This window comes from Pimephales promelas, chromosome 9 (genome assembly GCF_988280905.1).
Source record: "Pimephales promelas chromosome 9, fPimPro1.hap1.1, whole genome shotgun sequence".
In the NCBI taxonomy this organism is placed as follows: Eukaryota; Metazoa; Chordata; class Actinopteri; order Cypriniformes; family Leuciscidae; genus Pimephales; species Pimephales promelas.
This window is the reverse complement of record NC_142777.1, coordinates 4383302-4396663: the sequence shown is the minus strand read 5'-3', so window position 1 is coordinate 4396663 and position 13362 is coordinate 4383302. Positions and strand designations below refer to the sequence as shown.

The 13362-nt window shown below is 37.0% G+C and overlaps 1 protein-coding gene across 1 annotated transcript in view; it reads right to left on the bottom strand.

Annotated features, from left to right (window-relative positions):
* nexmifb (neurite extension and migration factor b) overlaps nucleotides 1-13362 on the bottom strand; it is a 102002-nt gene that overhangs the window by 25099 nt on the left and 63541 nt on the right. The window lies entirely within an intron of this gene.

The window sequence follows — 13362 nt, the reverse complement described above, 5'->3', positions numbered from 1 at the left end:
GACAGGAAGGCATAAACGAGAACCGACAAACACTGAGGACTCATAAGCATGGACCAAACAAAGAGAACAAATGAGATAATAACTAGACACCGGGTATAAATAACGACAAATCAAGACAACTCAGAAAAACAAGATCATGGAGAGCAGAACAGATTAGACGTGTGACAAAAGCTCCCCTCGTGTTTTTGTGCATACTGGCATATTTAAAAGTTTATGGCCAAACATATCTTTTTTGTGATTGGTATCTTTATACAAGTTGTTGCAGATTAAATATTGATCATTAAAGGGTTAGTTCACCCAAAAATGAAAATTAAGTCATTATTTACTCACCCCCATGCTGTACCAACCCCGTAAGACCTTCGTTCGTCTTCGGAACACAAATGAAGATATTTTTGATTAAATTCGAGAGCTGTATCACTACCACATTGGCTCCTAAGGGACTGGCTCTTGACGGCCCAGAAAGTCAATGAAGAAAATGTTTAAATATCCCAAGTGACTACCGTGGCTCAACTATATGTTTATCAAGCGACGCAAATACTTTTTGTGTGAAAAAACAAACAAAAATAACGAGTTTATTCGACTATTTCTTTTCTTCCTTGTAGGCCAGAAACGAGATTTCCTTAGATTTCCACGACGCATGCGCGAGAATTGCGATCTGCTTACACCAGCTTACACTACTTCAGATCGCAATTCTCGCGCATGCGTCGTGGAAATCTAAGGAAGTCTCGTTTCTGGGCTACAAGGAAGAAAAGGAATAGTCGAATAAACTCGTTATTTTTGTTTGTTTTTTCGCACAAAAAGTATTCTCGTCGCTTGATAAACATATAGTTGAGCCACGGTAGTCACTTGGGATATTTAAACATTTTCTTCATTGACTTTCTGGGCCGTCAAGAGGCAGTCCCTTAGGAGCCAATGTGGTAGTTATACAGCTCTCAAATTTAATCAAAAATATCTTCATTTGTGTTCCGAAGACGAACGAAGGTCTTACGGGGTTGGTACAGCATGGGGGTGAGTAATTAATGACTTAATTTTCGTTTTTGGGTGAACTAACCCTTTAATATGGTTGTGTATCGTTTGATTTATAACGATTGCAATACTTATCGACTCCCAATTTCTATTTCAATAAGGTAAAAATAAAACGTAACATTATTAAAGACTTGTAAACGTTTAGTAGTTAAAAAAGAACAAACAAAAACATTAGGAATCGCACAAATAAATACAACTGAACAAAGATACGATTGAAATTGAAGTATACAGGTACAGAAACTAATCAAATGTAAAATAACACTGTACTTTATAAATAACACATACATTACAAATGAAGAGTTTGGTTCCAAAACGCGATAAACGCCATTTTTAGACACCAGAGTTACTGCAAAAATCTGACTTTTCAATACCGACCAGATACAAAACAATGTTTAATTTTACGTAAAATGGGATATCCGTCGTGTTATTATGTAATGTTTTCTCCCTTTCTTTCCAAACCGTGACAAACGCCAGTCTCCCTTTTCTGCAAAATGCGATACATCCGCTCTCAACCAATCACAACGCACCATTCCACGCAATGTAAACAGTAACGGCAGCGCTTTAACTAACCCGGCTTCCTAGGTTTTCTCTATTTTGTCCTTTCGATCAACAAACAAACAAAAAAAATGAATAATTTTGACAGCATTGGTGAACCTGCGGAGGGTAAGGCATCCTGCATGGGTAAACGTGACATCGAATCATTTACGTGAGGAAGAAGATGGACTCGGGAGGAGGAAATGCCGGCTGTTGCTTGTTCTCACACGACAGCATCAAACTTCTGTCACGCTGACACACTGACCCCCAGAGGATCTTTTAAAAAACTTTCAGTTGTTTTATTCAAAGTCAACGAAAACCGAGCAGGACCGAGCCGCTTTACAGCTGATCGCCGTCAAAAAAGTTCAGCGGCGACGTCCCAAGGTTGACAACAGCGATATGCATAACGTTAGATCATGCTTAATAAATCATAATTCATGATGATGTGCTCATCTTAGTTAATGTTTTAATTAAGGTTTTGTTCATCCATGAAGTCATGAATGAAAAACGTTGAACTGTTAAAAAAAACGTTGTTAGTTCCTGATGATATTAATATGAATGAATGCATAATTCATGCATGATTCATTTATCCACGAATTCATGATAATTCATGACATGTACCCTTAAAGTGTTACCGAATATTGTTATATTAAAGCAATGGATTTATAGTATGCACAAGAAATTCAATGTGTATAAAATTTTATTTTGATTAATTGCATTTTGAAAAAAAATAAATTATTGGATTTATTGCATTTTGGGGGGAAAAAACGATCTGTTTTATAATAAATCTTTGGACATCAAAACCTGGATTTCATTTTTTATTGTTATTATAACCTACAAATGCTATGTGAAAATTTGAAACCGAAAATAGTGGTTTTCATCTTCGCATTTTCTTGCTAAAGAAAACACAGTTTTGCTCAAATTAATCTAAATGGATTTATAGCGTTTTGGAACCAAACTCTTCAAATATAGTTATTCAGTCAAGAACAGCGGGTGAAGTATCTCTTTGTCTTTATTGTTTGATTAATGTAATATTATAGAGATGACAGCAGTGATATTAGGCTGCTGTCACTTTAAGAGATGCACAGATTCAATATAGGGCTCCATCTTGTACTCGGCGCAAATGACTTTATACACAAACGCATGTCTCATTCCTGTTTTACACGCGCGCAAAGTGGGATTTTTCCCTCCACAGTCGCACGTCAGTAAACTAGGGAATGAACTTGCGCTCCCTGGGCGGATCGGTGCAAAAAGGAGGCGTGTTTCGGCGCAAACATTCCCTGGTGCTATTTTACACTTCCAGAAAACAATTGCGCCACTGACCAGAAAAAACTGCTCTAAAGTCAGTGGCGCGTTGTTCATAATGCTATTTTAAGCGCGCATGCTTGGCCATAATGTAGCGGGTGCACAACGCGGATACACTGTGATTCTCTCATCAACACAGATGCAGTTTTTATTTTTATGAATCATACATTATAACAAGGAAAAATATTAACACATGAGGGAAATCAAAGTGGTTTACATGAAGATGAAAAAAAACGAATTACCCATTTTTTAAGGCTAATTGTAGTACTGGATCAGGCCTGTTTGCCTAATAGTGGCAAGAAACATACGTATATAATCTTTAACCGACGCTGATGTGCGAGGGTTTCTTCCATCCCCATACAACGTCACCTCTCTGTCTTTTAACTGTCCTGAAAAGAACGTCGGTCTCATCGGCTGTGAACGCTCCTGGCGCGCGCCTGGTGAACCCGCCGTTATAATAACAATCCGTCATGCAACATGCGCACCTGCTCTTAAAGGGTATGTTGGATGGCGCTCTGATTGGTTTATTCCACGTAACGCCCAAACCACACCTATGAATAATGAAGCTACTTCAGATCAACCTCTTTTAGATTTGCTCCAGGCGCAAGAGGCATTTATCCCGCCGGGAAAATAGCAACAGCGCCGGGACCCGCCCACAAAGTTACTTGCGCCATGCGCTTTGACACTTGCGTTTCAGATCGTTAAAATAGGGCCCATAATGGTACACGCAGTGTTGGGAGTAACGCATTACAAAAGTGATACATTACAGTAACATATTACTTTTTGCTGTAACGCAGTAGTGTAAGGCATTACTAATCAATTTTCAGTAATATTTTACTCGTTACATATTCAGTGAGGCTTGTATTACAGTTGTATTACAGTGTATTGTCTGCTTTTACTTAAAGGCAACAGACTATGTGAAAGTTTTAAAGCAGTCTTTTAGAGCCAGTTCAGAGCGGTCGCGTCTGTAACATTGTTTTTTCCTCATAAATGCGAACACGAAAACTAAAATAAAATGAATATTTTAAGTTCTATGGAGACTGGAGAGCCAACCCCTCCTCATCCGATTTGCGCAGTGTAATTAACAGAATTACAAAAAATATATTTTGCCTCCTATTTTTTTGTCACGCATGAATGTGTGTCTTTTCCCTAATATTAAAAATAAAACATAGACTGATATTTGTCTAATGTCTGGAGTCCTTTAAGGAAGTAGCCTATATACGTTTCAATACATGTATTTTCTGAGAATTTTTATTTCAAGTTTTGACTGCAAATGTCATGTCCATAATTCTGGTCTTCCCCAATTTTAAATAATTTATCCTCAACTAGTTTTGTGGTGTAGGTCCACGTATTTTATAATGTTAACTTCAAATAATACTAATAGCCTAATTTAAAGATAAGGCAGCATTGGATATGGACGGTAAGGAGAATAACGCTGGAGTTGGAAGAGGTGTGTCGCGATTCTGTAGGTTCGTTGATCTGAGTCGTGTGGCGAATCGCGATTTCGGTTTTATATTGCATATCGTTACAGCCCAAAAGTTAAGTACTACTTAGTTATTTTGGTGAAAGTAACTCAAAAGTAATACATGAGTAATGTAACGCATTACAATTGTGGGACAGTAATATTGTAAGGTAATGAATTACTTTTAAATAACAGTAACAAGTAATACCTAATGTATTACGTTTGGAAGTAACTTGCACAACACTGGTTACACGTGCGTTTTCTTTCTCAACTGTTTTCGTTCACTTTAAGACATAACCCAGGGTTCCAGACTGCGACCATTTTTTGAGAATGTGCGAGTTACAATTGTATGTGGTCGCATATGTGCGAGTGGACGCTCGCGCAACAGAACGCCGTTGTATCCGCTGCTGCAGTCCGTAACTTATGTTCAAAATGGACGAGTCGGCTACATCATTAATCCATTTTCCAAACCGTGTTTTTGACTTATCCCGAATCACTACGGTATGCCTATAATAAGTGTTTATATTCAGACTATTTTATCCCGGGGTCGACTCGGATGCGGATGAATCGCCATACACAAGACACGTAACATAGACGTCTCGCGGATTGATGGTCAATTAAAAGGCGAATTGACAAATTAAGGCATATAAAAATGAAAATGTCTCACGAAACAGCGTGCCCCTTCCTACATCTTTTCAGCGGTTAGATGAGAGTAATCGCTCGACTGAGGAAAAGGAAATTATTATAAAATGCAGAAGGTAAGGAATGTGAGATTTCTGATTTTTGACTATAAACTTTGATAACAAAAAATCTGTATTGCTTATTATAATACTATAACCTTTTAAAATGCAATGCATACATGTGAATGTTTAATGATTTTTAAAAGATAGAAAGATGCTGAAAGATGATAAAATATAGATAGATAGATAGATAGATAGATAGATAGATAGATAGATAGATAGATAGATACAGTCGATTATGATTCAAATGTAAATAGATAGATTGTGTATAATTCAAATGTAAAATGCTTAAAATTACAAATTAAAATTACTGTCCAGAATCCATGAAAATCCTGAAATTTGACAATGATAATTCCTATTTTACAGGTATTTATGCTGCAACCCAGAAAGCCTTTGCTAGCTTTGGTCCATTAAAACTGTTATTCATCAGCATGCACTGATTTATCCCATGGCATGTAGCAAAAAAAAAAAAAAAAAGGTGCGACCAAATCAAATGCTGGTGCGACCAACTGAGAAAGTTGGTAGCACCAGTTCAACCAGTGGAAAAGTTAGTCGGAGCTCTGTAACCAACTGTGTATGAGAATATTTTGACAGTTTTGTGTGTATTTGTCCATTCAAGTGTAAACAGATAGGAAAGAGAACCGGATGTGAGCACAGCACAGAAAACAGCATGCGGGTCTTCTTGTGCTTGAATGGTTTAAAGTAATGTTAAAATGCACACAGAGAAATTGATAGGAGATATTATCCGAAGTATCCGATTTCAGAATTGGAACCGATTTTCGATTCCCGACCCTAATGAATGAATCGCTCGGACCCTTTTATCTAAACCTCTCTACCTAACCATCTTGTCTCGCTTATCTGGCATGCCTGGTTTTTAGCACTTTTTATTTGTGTTTGTAGTCCTGAACCGAACAGATACAGTAGTATGCGAATTGGAATGTACTGTAGCAAGAGACTTCTGATCAATCTCTCCTCAGAATTATGGGTAATGTACTTATTTCACACTGATATAACTTCTATGATAGCATACTGTCAAATACGTTATTGTTAGAATTTAAATTAAATTAAATTAAATCTCATATATAAAAAATTAAATCATTTAAAGTTTTTTTTCTCCTTTTTTGTGATAATTAGGTTATGTCCATTTGTCTTTGTCCGTCAACAAACAAAACAAAACAAAAATACATGTTTCAGGACATGTTACATGTTTTTGAGAGGATAAAATGTTTTTGTTGAGAAAGTTTGTCTATGTTAAGTAATTATCATTTCTTTTACATTTTATCTTTCAAATAGAGGTTAAAAACTACGGAGGCGTATTGCATTCACTTAAAGAAAAAAAAAATCTACTCTGTTTTTCTGAATTAACGAGTTAATTTTTCATGAGAAAAAAAATTGCTCTGTTTTTCTGAATTAATGAGTTAATTTTTCATGAGAAAAAAAGTTTTTGTTCTGTTTTTCTGAATTAACGAGTTAATTTTTCATGGAATTTTTTTTGCTCTGTTTTTCTGAATTAATGAGTTAATTTTTCATGAGGAAAAAAAAATATTTTGCTCTGTTTTTCTGAATTAATGAGTTAATTTTTCATGGATTTTTTTTTTTTGCTTCGTTTTTCTGAATTAACGAGTTAATTTTTCATGGATTTTTTTTTTTTGCTCTGTTTTTCTGAATTAATGAGTTAATTCAGAAAAAACAGAGCAAAAACTTTTTTTCTCACTAAAAATTAACTCATTAATTCAGAAAAACAGAGCAAAAAATGTTTTTCTCATGAAAAATTAACTCATTAATTCAGAAAAACAGAGCAAAAAATTTTTTTCTCATGAAAAATTAACTCGTTAATTCAGAAAAACAGAGCAAAAAAAAAATTTCTCATGAAAAATTAACTCGTTAATTCAGAAAAACAGAGCAAATTTTTTTTTCTCATGAAAAATTAACTCATTAATTCAGAAAAACAGAGCAAAAAAAATTCTCATGAAAAATTAACTCGTTAATTCAGAAAAACAGAGTAGATTTTTTTTCTTCAAGTGAATGCAATACGCCTCCGTAAAAAACCAAGCAAATATCGGCCAAAATAAATCGGCAGCATTAATCCTGGATTTCAAAAGATCGGTATCGGCATTGGCGTGAAAAAAACCATATCGGTCAACCTCACTGAACAGCATCAGAGTTCATGGTAGGTTCACACATTAAAGCCTTAACTGCCTTTCATTTTGGCCCTAATGTTGATGCCTTCTTTCTGGAAGACCCTTCATGTCAGGAGCCTTAAAATACTGCTTAGATAGGAGCTCTTACCTTGTGGAACAGAGCTAATTTGTCTTTAAAGAAAGACAGTCAAATCTCTCTCGAGAAACACAGCGAGCCTCCATTAACGTCTGGACGGAGGTTAGTTGGCACCAGAAACTGCCTGAAGCATTTGAGAGGGAAAGAAACAGTTGAGCTATTATGTTCCTGTTGCCTTAAATGTCAGTTTACGGATGTTGATTGTACTGAATATCTCCGGCTTATGCATTTCAGAGTAAACCTCTCTCCGGGGATGTGTTGAATGCATCTTTGTGTCAGTACACGGTACTGTAGTGGAAGGCCTAACATTGTCTCTTTCCTTACAACTGTTGACATGAATGAAAACAAAGAGTGTCAGGGATAGATGTTAAGTTTTGTTCTGTGAGTTGCAATATTGTTCATTGTGCAGAAATCGTGATGCTGATTAAATTGTAAGACATTCACATTCACGACTTTCATTGATTCTGTCTTGTTTTTGTGATCTTGATTCTCTTTTTTGATTTTCAGGAGTCGAGCAGCATTTTAATATAATATAATAATTGTCTACACAGGACACATCAACTTAAATAATATAAACTGAACATTAGTCTTCACTTTGACCTGTTCATGACATCTTTAAATCTAAATGCAGTCAATTTTGGCTCATGAAGCCATAAATCTGTTGGGTAACCTATACATAAACTGTAACCATTACCGTAACCCCACAACTCATTTATATTTTATTCTGATTAAAATTCCACATGCACAATGAAATGCACTGTACTCCCACTTTAAGCCTAAAACAATTGTTTATTTGTCTTTCTCCTAATTTGTTTTTCTGCTGATCTCTAACATTTCCAGAGCTTCAGCGCAAGAAAATATCAATAAATCATTGCACAGTACACAGCAACAAATCCTCATATAACTATACAACTCTTAACTAGATGTATTCAAAGTCTAGGTCAGTGTTTCTCGACTCCAGTGCTGGGGAGAATGTGTTAGATGTCTCATTAATTAAAGGTGCAATGTGAACAAATTTTGAGTATATTAACAGAAATGCAATATGACATCCATAACTATGTTTTCAGTGATGTATAAAGAACTTACTAAATAAACCCTAATGTTTTTATTACCTTAGAATGAGACGTTTATATCTACCCCCTTCTATGAAGGTCAACATATTGTGACATCATGTTTCTACCGTAGCCGACAGCGAACACACAACAGCGCTACAGAGCGCGTTTCATCAATACCTTGACAGAGAAGTCGCAGAAAGCTAGAAGCTAGCCATAAACAACGTGAGTAGTGACTTTTCCCTTGTCAAGGCCCGTACACACCGGGACGAATATCAGCGCGCTTTATTCGTCAGCGTTTTTTGTGTTCACACCCAAGCGTTTTTCGCTGACGATGAGCCGAGTGAACATGCAAATTCAATCCCTGACATTAGATGGCGCTTAATGTAAAACAGAAATAATAATAGAATACTATACTAGGGTGATCATATTCATGTCTCAATGTTTTATTATGACAGATAAAAAAACGTATGAAATAATGATAGAAATAATGTCTTCTGTATTAGAAAAATAAATATATAAATAATAAATAACTAAAAGAAATGCCTCCAAATGTAACAAAAAATAGCTCTCACAAAGTAACAAAAATGAACTAACAAAATCTATTTATACTGTATCTTTAGTTTTCATCCTCTTTATCCTGTTTTTCTTCCTCATCCACCTTGTTTGCCCATCTATATTTTGCTGTAGAACTGATCTTTCCCAGCAGTTTTTTTGTTTGTTTGAAAACCAGGACATTTTCATCACTTAAAAACAGTCAGGACAGGACGTGGAAACAGGACATGTGTAACGCAAAGTTGAGATGTTGCCCAGAGATAAAAACATAGCATTGTCGGATGAACAGATGAACGAGAGACGAGAGTTGTCGTATTTCCCCGCGTTTAATAAAACCACTCAAACGTTACACTCGTCCTCCTCATACATGGGGATCGAGCGAGAAAAAAAAACACAAACAAACATCAGGTCACAATAGAAAAATAAAAGAAAAGAAAGAATACAAAGAGTCGGCAGAGCGGTTATTTATCTCCTCTCCTCACTTGTCAAAATCTAACTGACACTATACGCACACTATGCGCAGTTCTCATCTCAACTCAGATTTCTATAAAGCACAAAGTGACCGTTTTACACATGTCCCGGGAAAACAGGACTGTTGGTCACCCTATACTATACTATACTATTATTACAGAAATACTAATATAAATATTATCATATAGCTCTTTATGCTCCGAGACCAGCAGCTCAACATTCATCTTGCCCATATCTTATATCTTTTTCGCCGTATGTGTGCTCGGCAAGACCGTTTTGTGTTTGAGCGCCCCCAAGTTGTTTTTTACTGTAACTTCAGAAGTACCAGACACGTGAGCAAACCCGCCAATCTCATTGGTCCGAAAGTTTTTGACGCAGCGCGTCAAACCAAAAAAATCCCGATCCCGAGGCGGTTTTTAAAAAATGACGCTTTTACGCGTGGCGTTTATCGCGTCGGTGTGAACACTCACATTGGCGTCCATTGTTTAGTCACGAGGTGTTAAACGTCAACGAATATCGCGGTGTGAACAGGCCTTCAGGGGTGTAAAATATGTAGTTGGACTGTTTCATGTAACTTAGTACTCCCTCGCTGTGTTATGGCTTTGCTATGTGGGGATAAATGTGCTGGTTACGTTCGTGAGATCGCTGATTCATACTCTTGTCATAGACCATAAAACAGTAATGTTAGAGGAATCACCAACCCGTTGATCGCGGTCCACAAGTCGATCTTGGAAGCACTTTTAAGTCGATCGCGAAGAGTTTTCAAAATCAGACAAAAAAGCCTATTGTGTGTAGTAAATGGTAAACGAAACTCATGCGGAGGCGTGCGCTGTTACAATCATATAATTTTTTGCCACACGCACCTTTGGGCTCAAGCGGACGCGTCGATTTAAACAAGGCTTTACGCTTTAAAGCTTCACTAGGTTCTTTGAGAACATTCAAATCTCACGCAATTGACCCAATTCTCACGATCTCATGCCACACACATGATTTCTCAGGCTGAAGTGTCAACCCGGGGTGCGTTTCCCGAAAGCATCGTTAGCCAACTATGGTCGCAAGTTCCATCGTTATCAGCATAGTTCAACGACTCGGTGTTTCCCGAAACCATCGTTCCAACGAACATTCGCAAACAGCATCGCAAATGACAGCTCTCGACCTGTGGTTAGAAGCATCGTTTCTATATTTCAACACATTTGGAGGTAATAAATCCACATCTTGAGCAAATAAGCAAGCTGACATTCAGTACAACCAGTGTCTTTTATTTAGAATACAAACAAATGTCATTTACGTCTTTTAGTTTTTAAAAAGATTTTGTACCGATTTTGAAGAGTGCGCATGTGCGAACGTGCTCTACTATGTAAGAACGAGCCAAATATTGAGTCTGGTAATAAAACAAAACAACTGAGAACAATCAGAAATAGTCCTCAGATGACATGTTTGTAATTTATATATAAAAAATCTAGCGTTAATTGGATCTCAAACAGTTTCTTTAAAAGTAGTTATTACTCCACAACGTGCGAAACCAACGTGGTTGAACGATACTTTGCGACAATCTGTTTCGGGAAACAGTCGTGACCATCGTCCAACGATGCAACGTACTATGGTAGTGAAGCAGCGAACTACATAGTTGTATGGGAAACGCATCCCCGGTCGGTCAAATGTCTGAAAGATATTTAATATATGAAAGAATATATGAAAGAAAGTTTATCTATAGATCTACCTGTTGAGCCACTCAGTGATTGACTATAAGATAATAGTTATAAGATAATATAAAGATAAAGTAACTTAATTGTAATCGTAATTATTCTAGCGATATGTAGGCCTAATGCTAGATAAGGTTTGCTAGTACATTTGTAACGGGGTTCAGTTGTTATGGGAAAAAGGAGGCGAGAACCATCATGGTACCAACAAAGCCTAGATTGGTTTGGTTTTGTCAACTCGAAACTAATCCTGTATCCCTGACTTTGAGTTGACAGGCCCCAGATTCAACTCATCAGCTTGTTGTGTGTGTTGAATGAGGGACATTCTGTGAGGTGTCCTGATGACAGTAGGACATAAATAACCCTGTTCCTAGAGATCTAGATCTAGAGTAAGTGTGAGTGATATACCACTACTAGTCCACTAGATAAACCAATAGAAACATCGGCAGTTCAGACCTTTAAAGTGATTTTTAGCTATTCAAATGCAATTAAAGCTGCAAGCAGCGATGGGCGGGCCCTCGCACCTGTAGCGCGTCGGGGTGTGAGGCGGCCGCGTTGCATATTTTGCAGCTCAGCCGGTGCGGCTGTGAATTTGCTACGCTGCTTAATTAAAGGTCACTTCCTGTTGCCAGCAGGTGGCGCTATGATTGTGGGTGAATGTCGGCATGTAGATTTGTTCAGGGCGGGACTCTTGTCAAATGTGTACAATTTGGTGCAGATCTGGGCATTTACAGCCAAGTTACTACAACTTCCTGTTTCATGGCGAATCATCGACGCCACGGACACGTTTATGGACGAAAACGCGCAGATAGCACAACTTTACATCGTCAATGCCTTTAGAAGGCACAGCAGAAATTTGAAGTTGATCCGACTAAATCCCTAGGAGGAGTTCGTTAAAGTACGGAGTGTGTAAATCGTCCGAAATCGGTCGCCAAATTCAAAATGGCGGACTTCCTGTCGAGTTTAGGGTATGGGTTCTTGAGGCTTTTTTGTGCATCTTGATATGATACACATCCCCACCAAATTTCGTGCATGTAGGTTGAACGTGGACGAGGGGCTAATTTTTTCCAATTTTGTAGGTGGCGCTAGCGAGCCATTTTGCCCCGCCCATCCGTGAAACCCACAAAATACGAAATTTTTCACCAGTCCTGACATGCATGCCAAATTTGGTGACTTTTTGAGGATGTTGCGGCCCCGAAAATGGCGCTTACTTTGCAGAAAAAAAAAAAGAAAAAAGAAAAAAAAAATAACCCTAACAGTTTCAATAGGGTCCTCGCACTGTTAGTGCTCGGGCCTTAATAAGACAAAATAAAAACCCAATTCAGCTCTCACCCACTGTTTATTGTGCTTAAACACTTAAATACACACAAGGTTATTTCAAAATGCCCACATTGGCCAGTAATATTAATCAAACAACAAAAGACAAAGAGAAAATCACTCACTGCTCTTAAATAACTTCACTAGCTTAAATAAGAAGAAAGTTTCTCTAAGAAGTTCTCTATTTTTACATTTGATTATTTAATTTCTGTAGCATTTCTTACTTTTGTTAGAGTGTGTGTCTACCTGATGAAGAAAATTAAAAATCAAATTTCTGTTTTGTCAAATTTATTAACATTCTTTGTTCTCATTTTATTATTTATGACATTTTATTTGTCGTGAGTATCCTTGAGAACGCCTTGGTTATGTACGTAACCCTTTTTTTATTTTTACTGCACATTAGCTAGGCTAGTATTAGTTTTTCTTAGTTTAAAGCTCCATTGTGATGTACGTGTCGTTATAGTGAAATAACATTACTCATATTGTAATAATATTGGCCATCCACCCTAGAGCATCTATTCTAAAAAGGTCATAAATAAACATTAATGTCTGAACAGAAAAAAAAAAACACTCGTTGTGTTTCACAGACAAATCCCTACTGAGTCAAAGCTGTGAATGTAGTGTGCTGTTGATCTGAGAACTGGAGGCAGGCGGACAGCAAGGGTTAAATTAACCATCTGTTCTCATATACCTCTCATTATTCCTCTGCTTTAGAGAACAGCTTTTAGTATCTCACTCCAAAATGTGCATCTTAAAAACAGCAATGTGCTTTAACACAAGTAAATTAGTCTATTGTTCTTCAGAGGCTCAAAACCAACTGCGTATGTGTTTGAGAACTGAAGGGCAATAAAATGTTCCATTATTTTCCATAAAGTGGACTGGCAATGGGTTATTGTTGTGTTTTTACATAATTGTAATGTTCT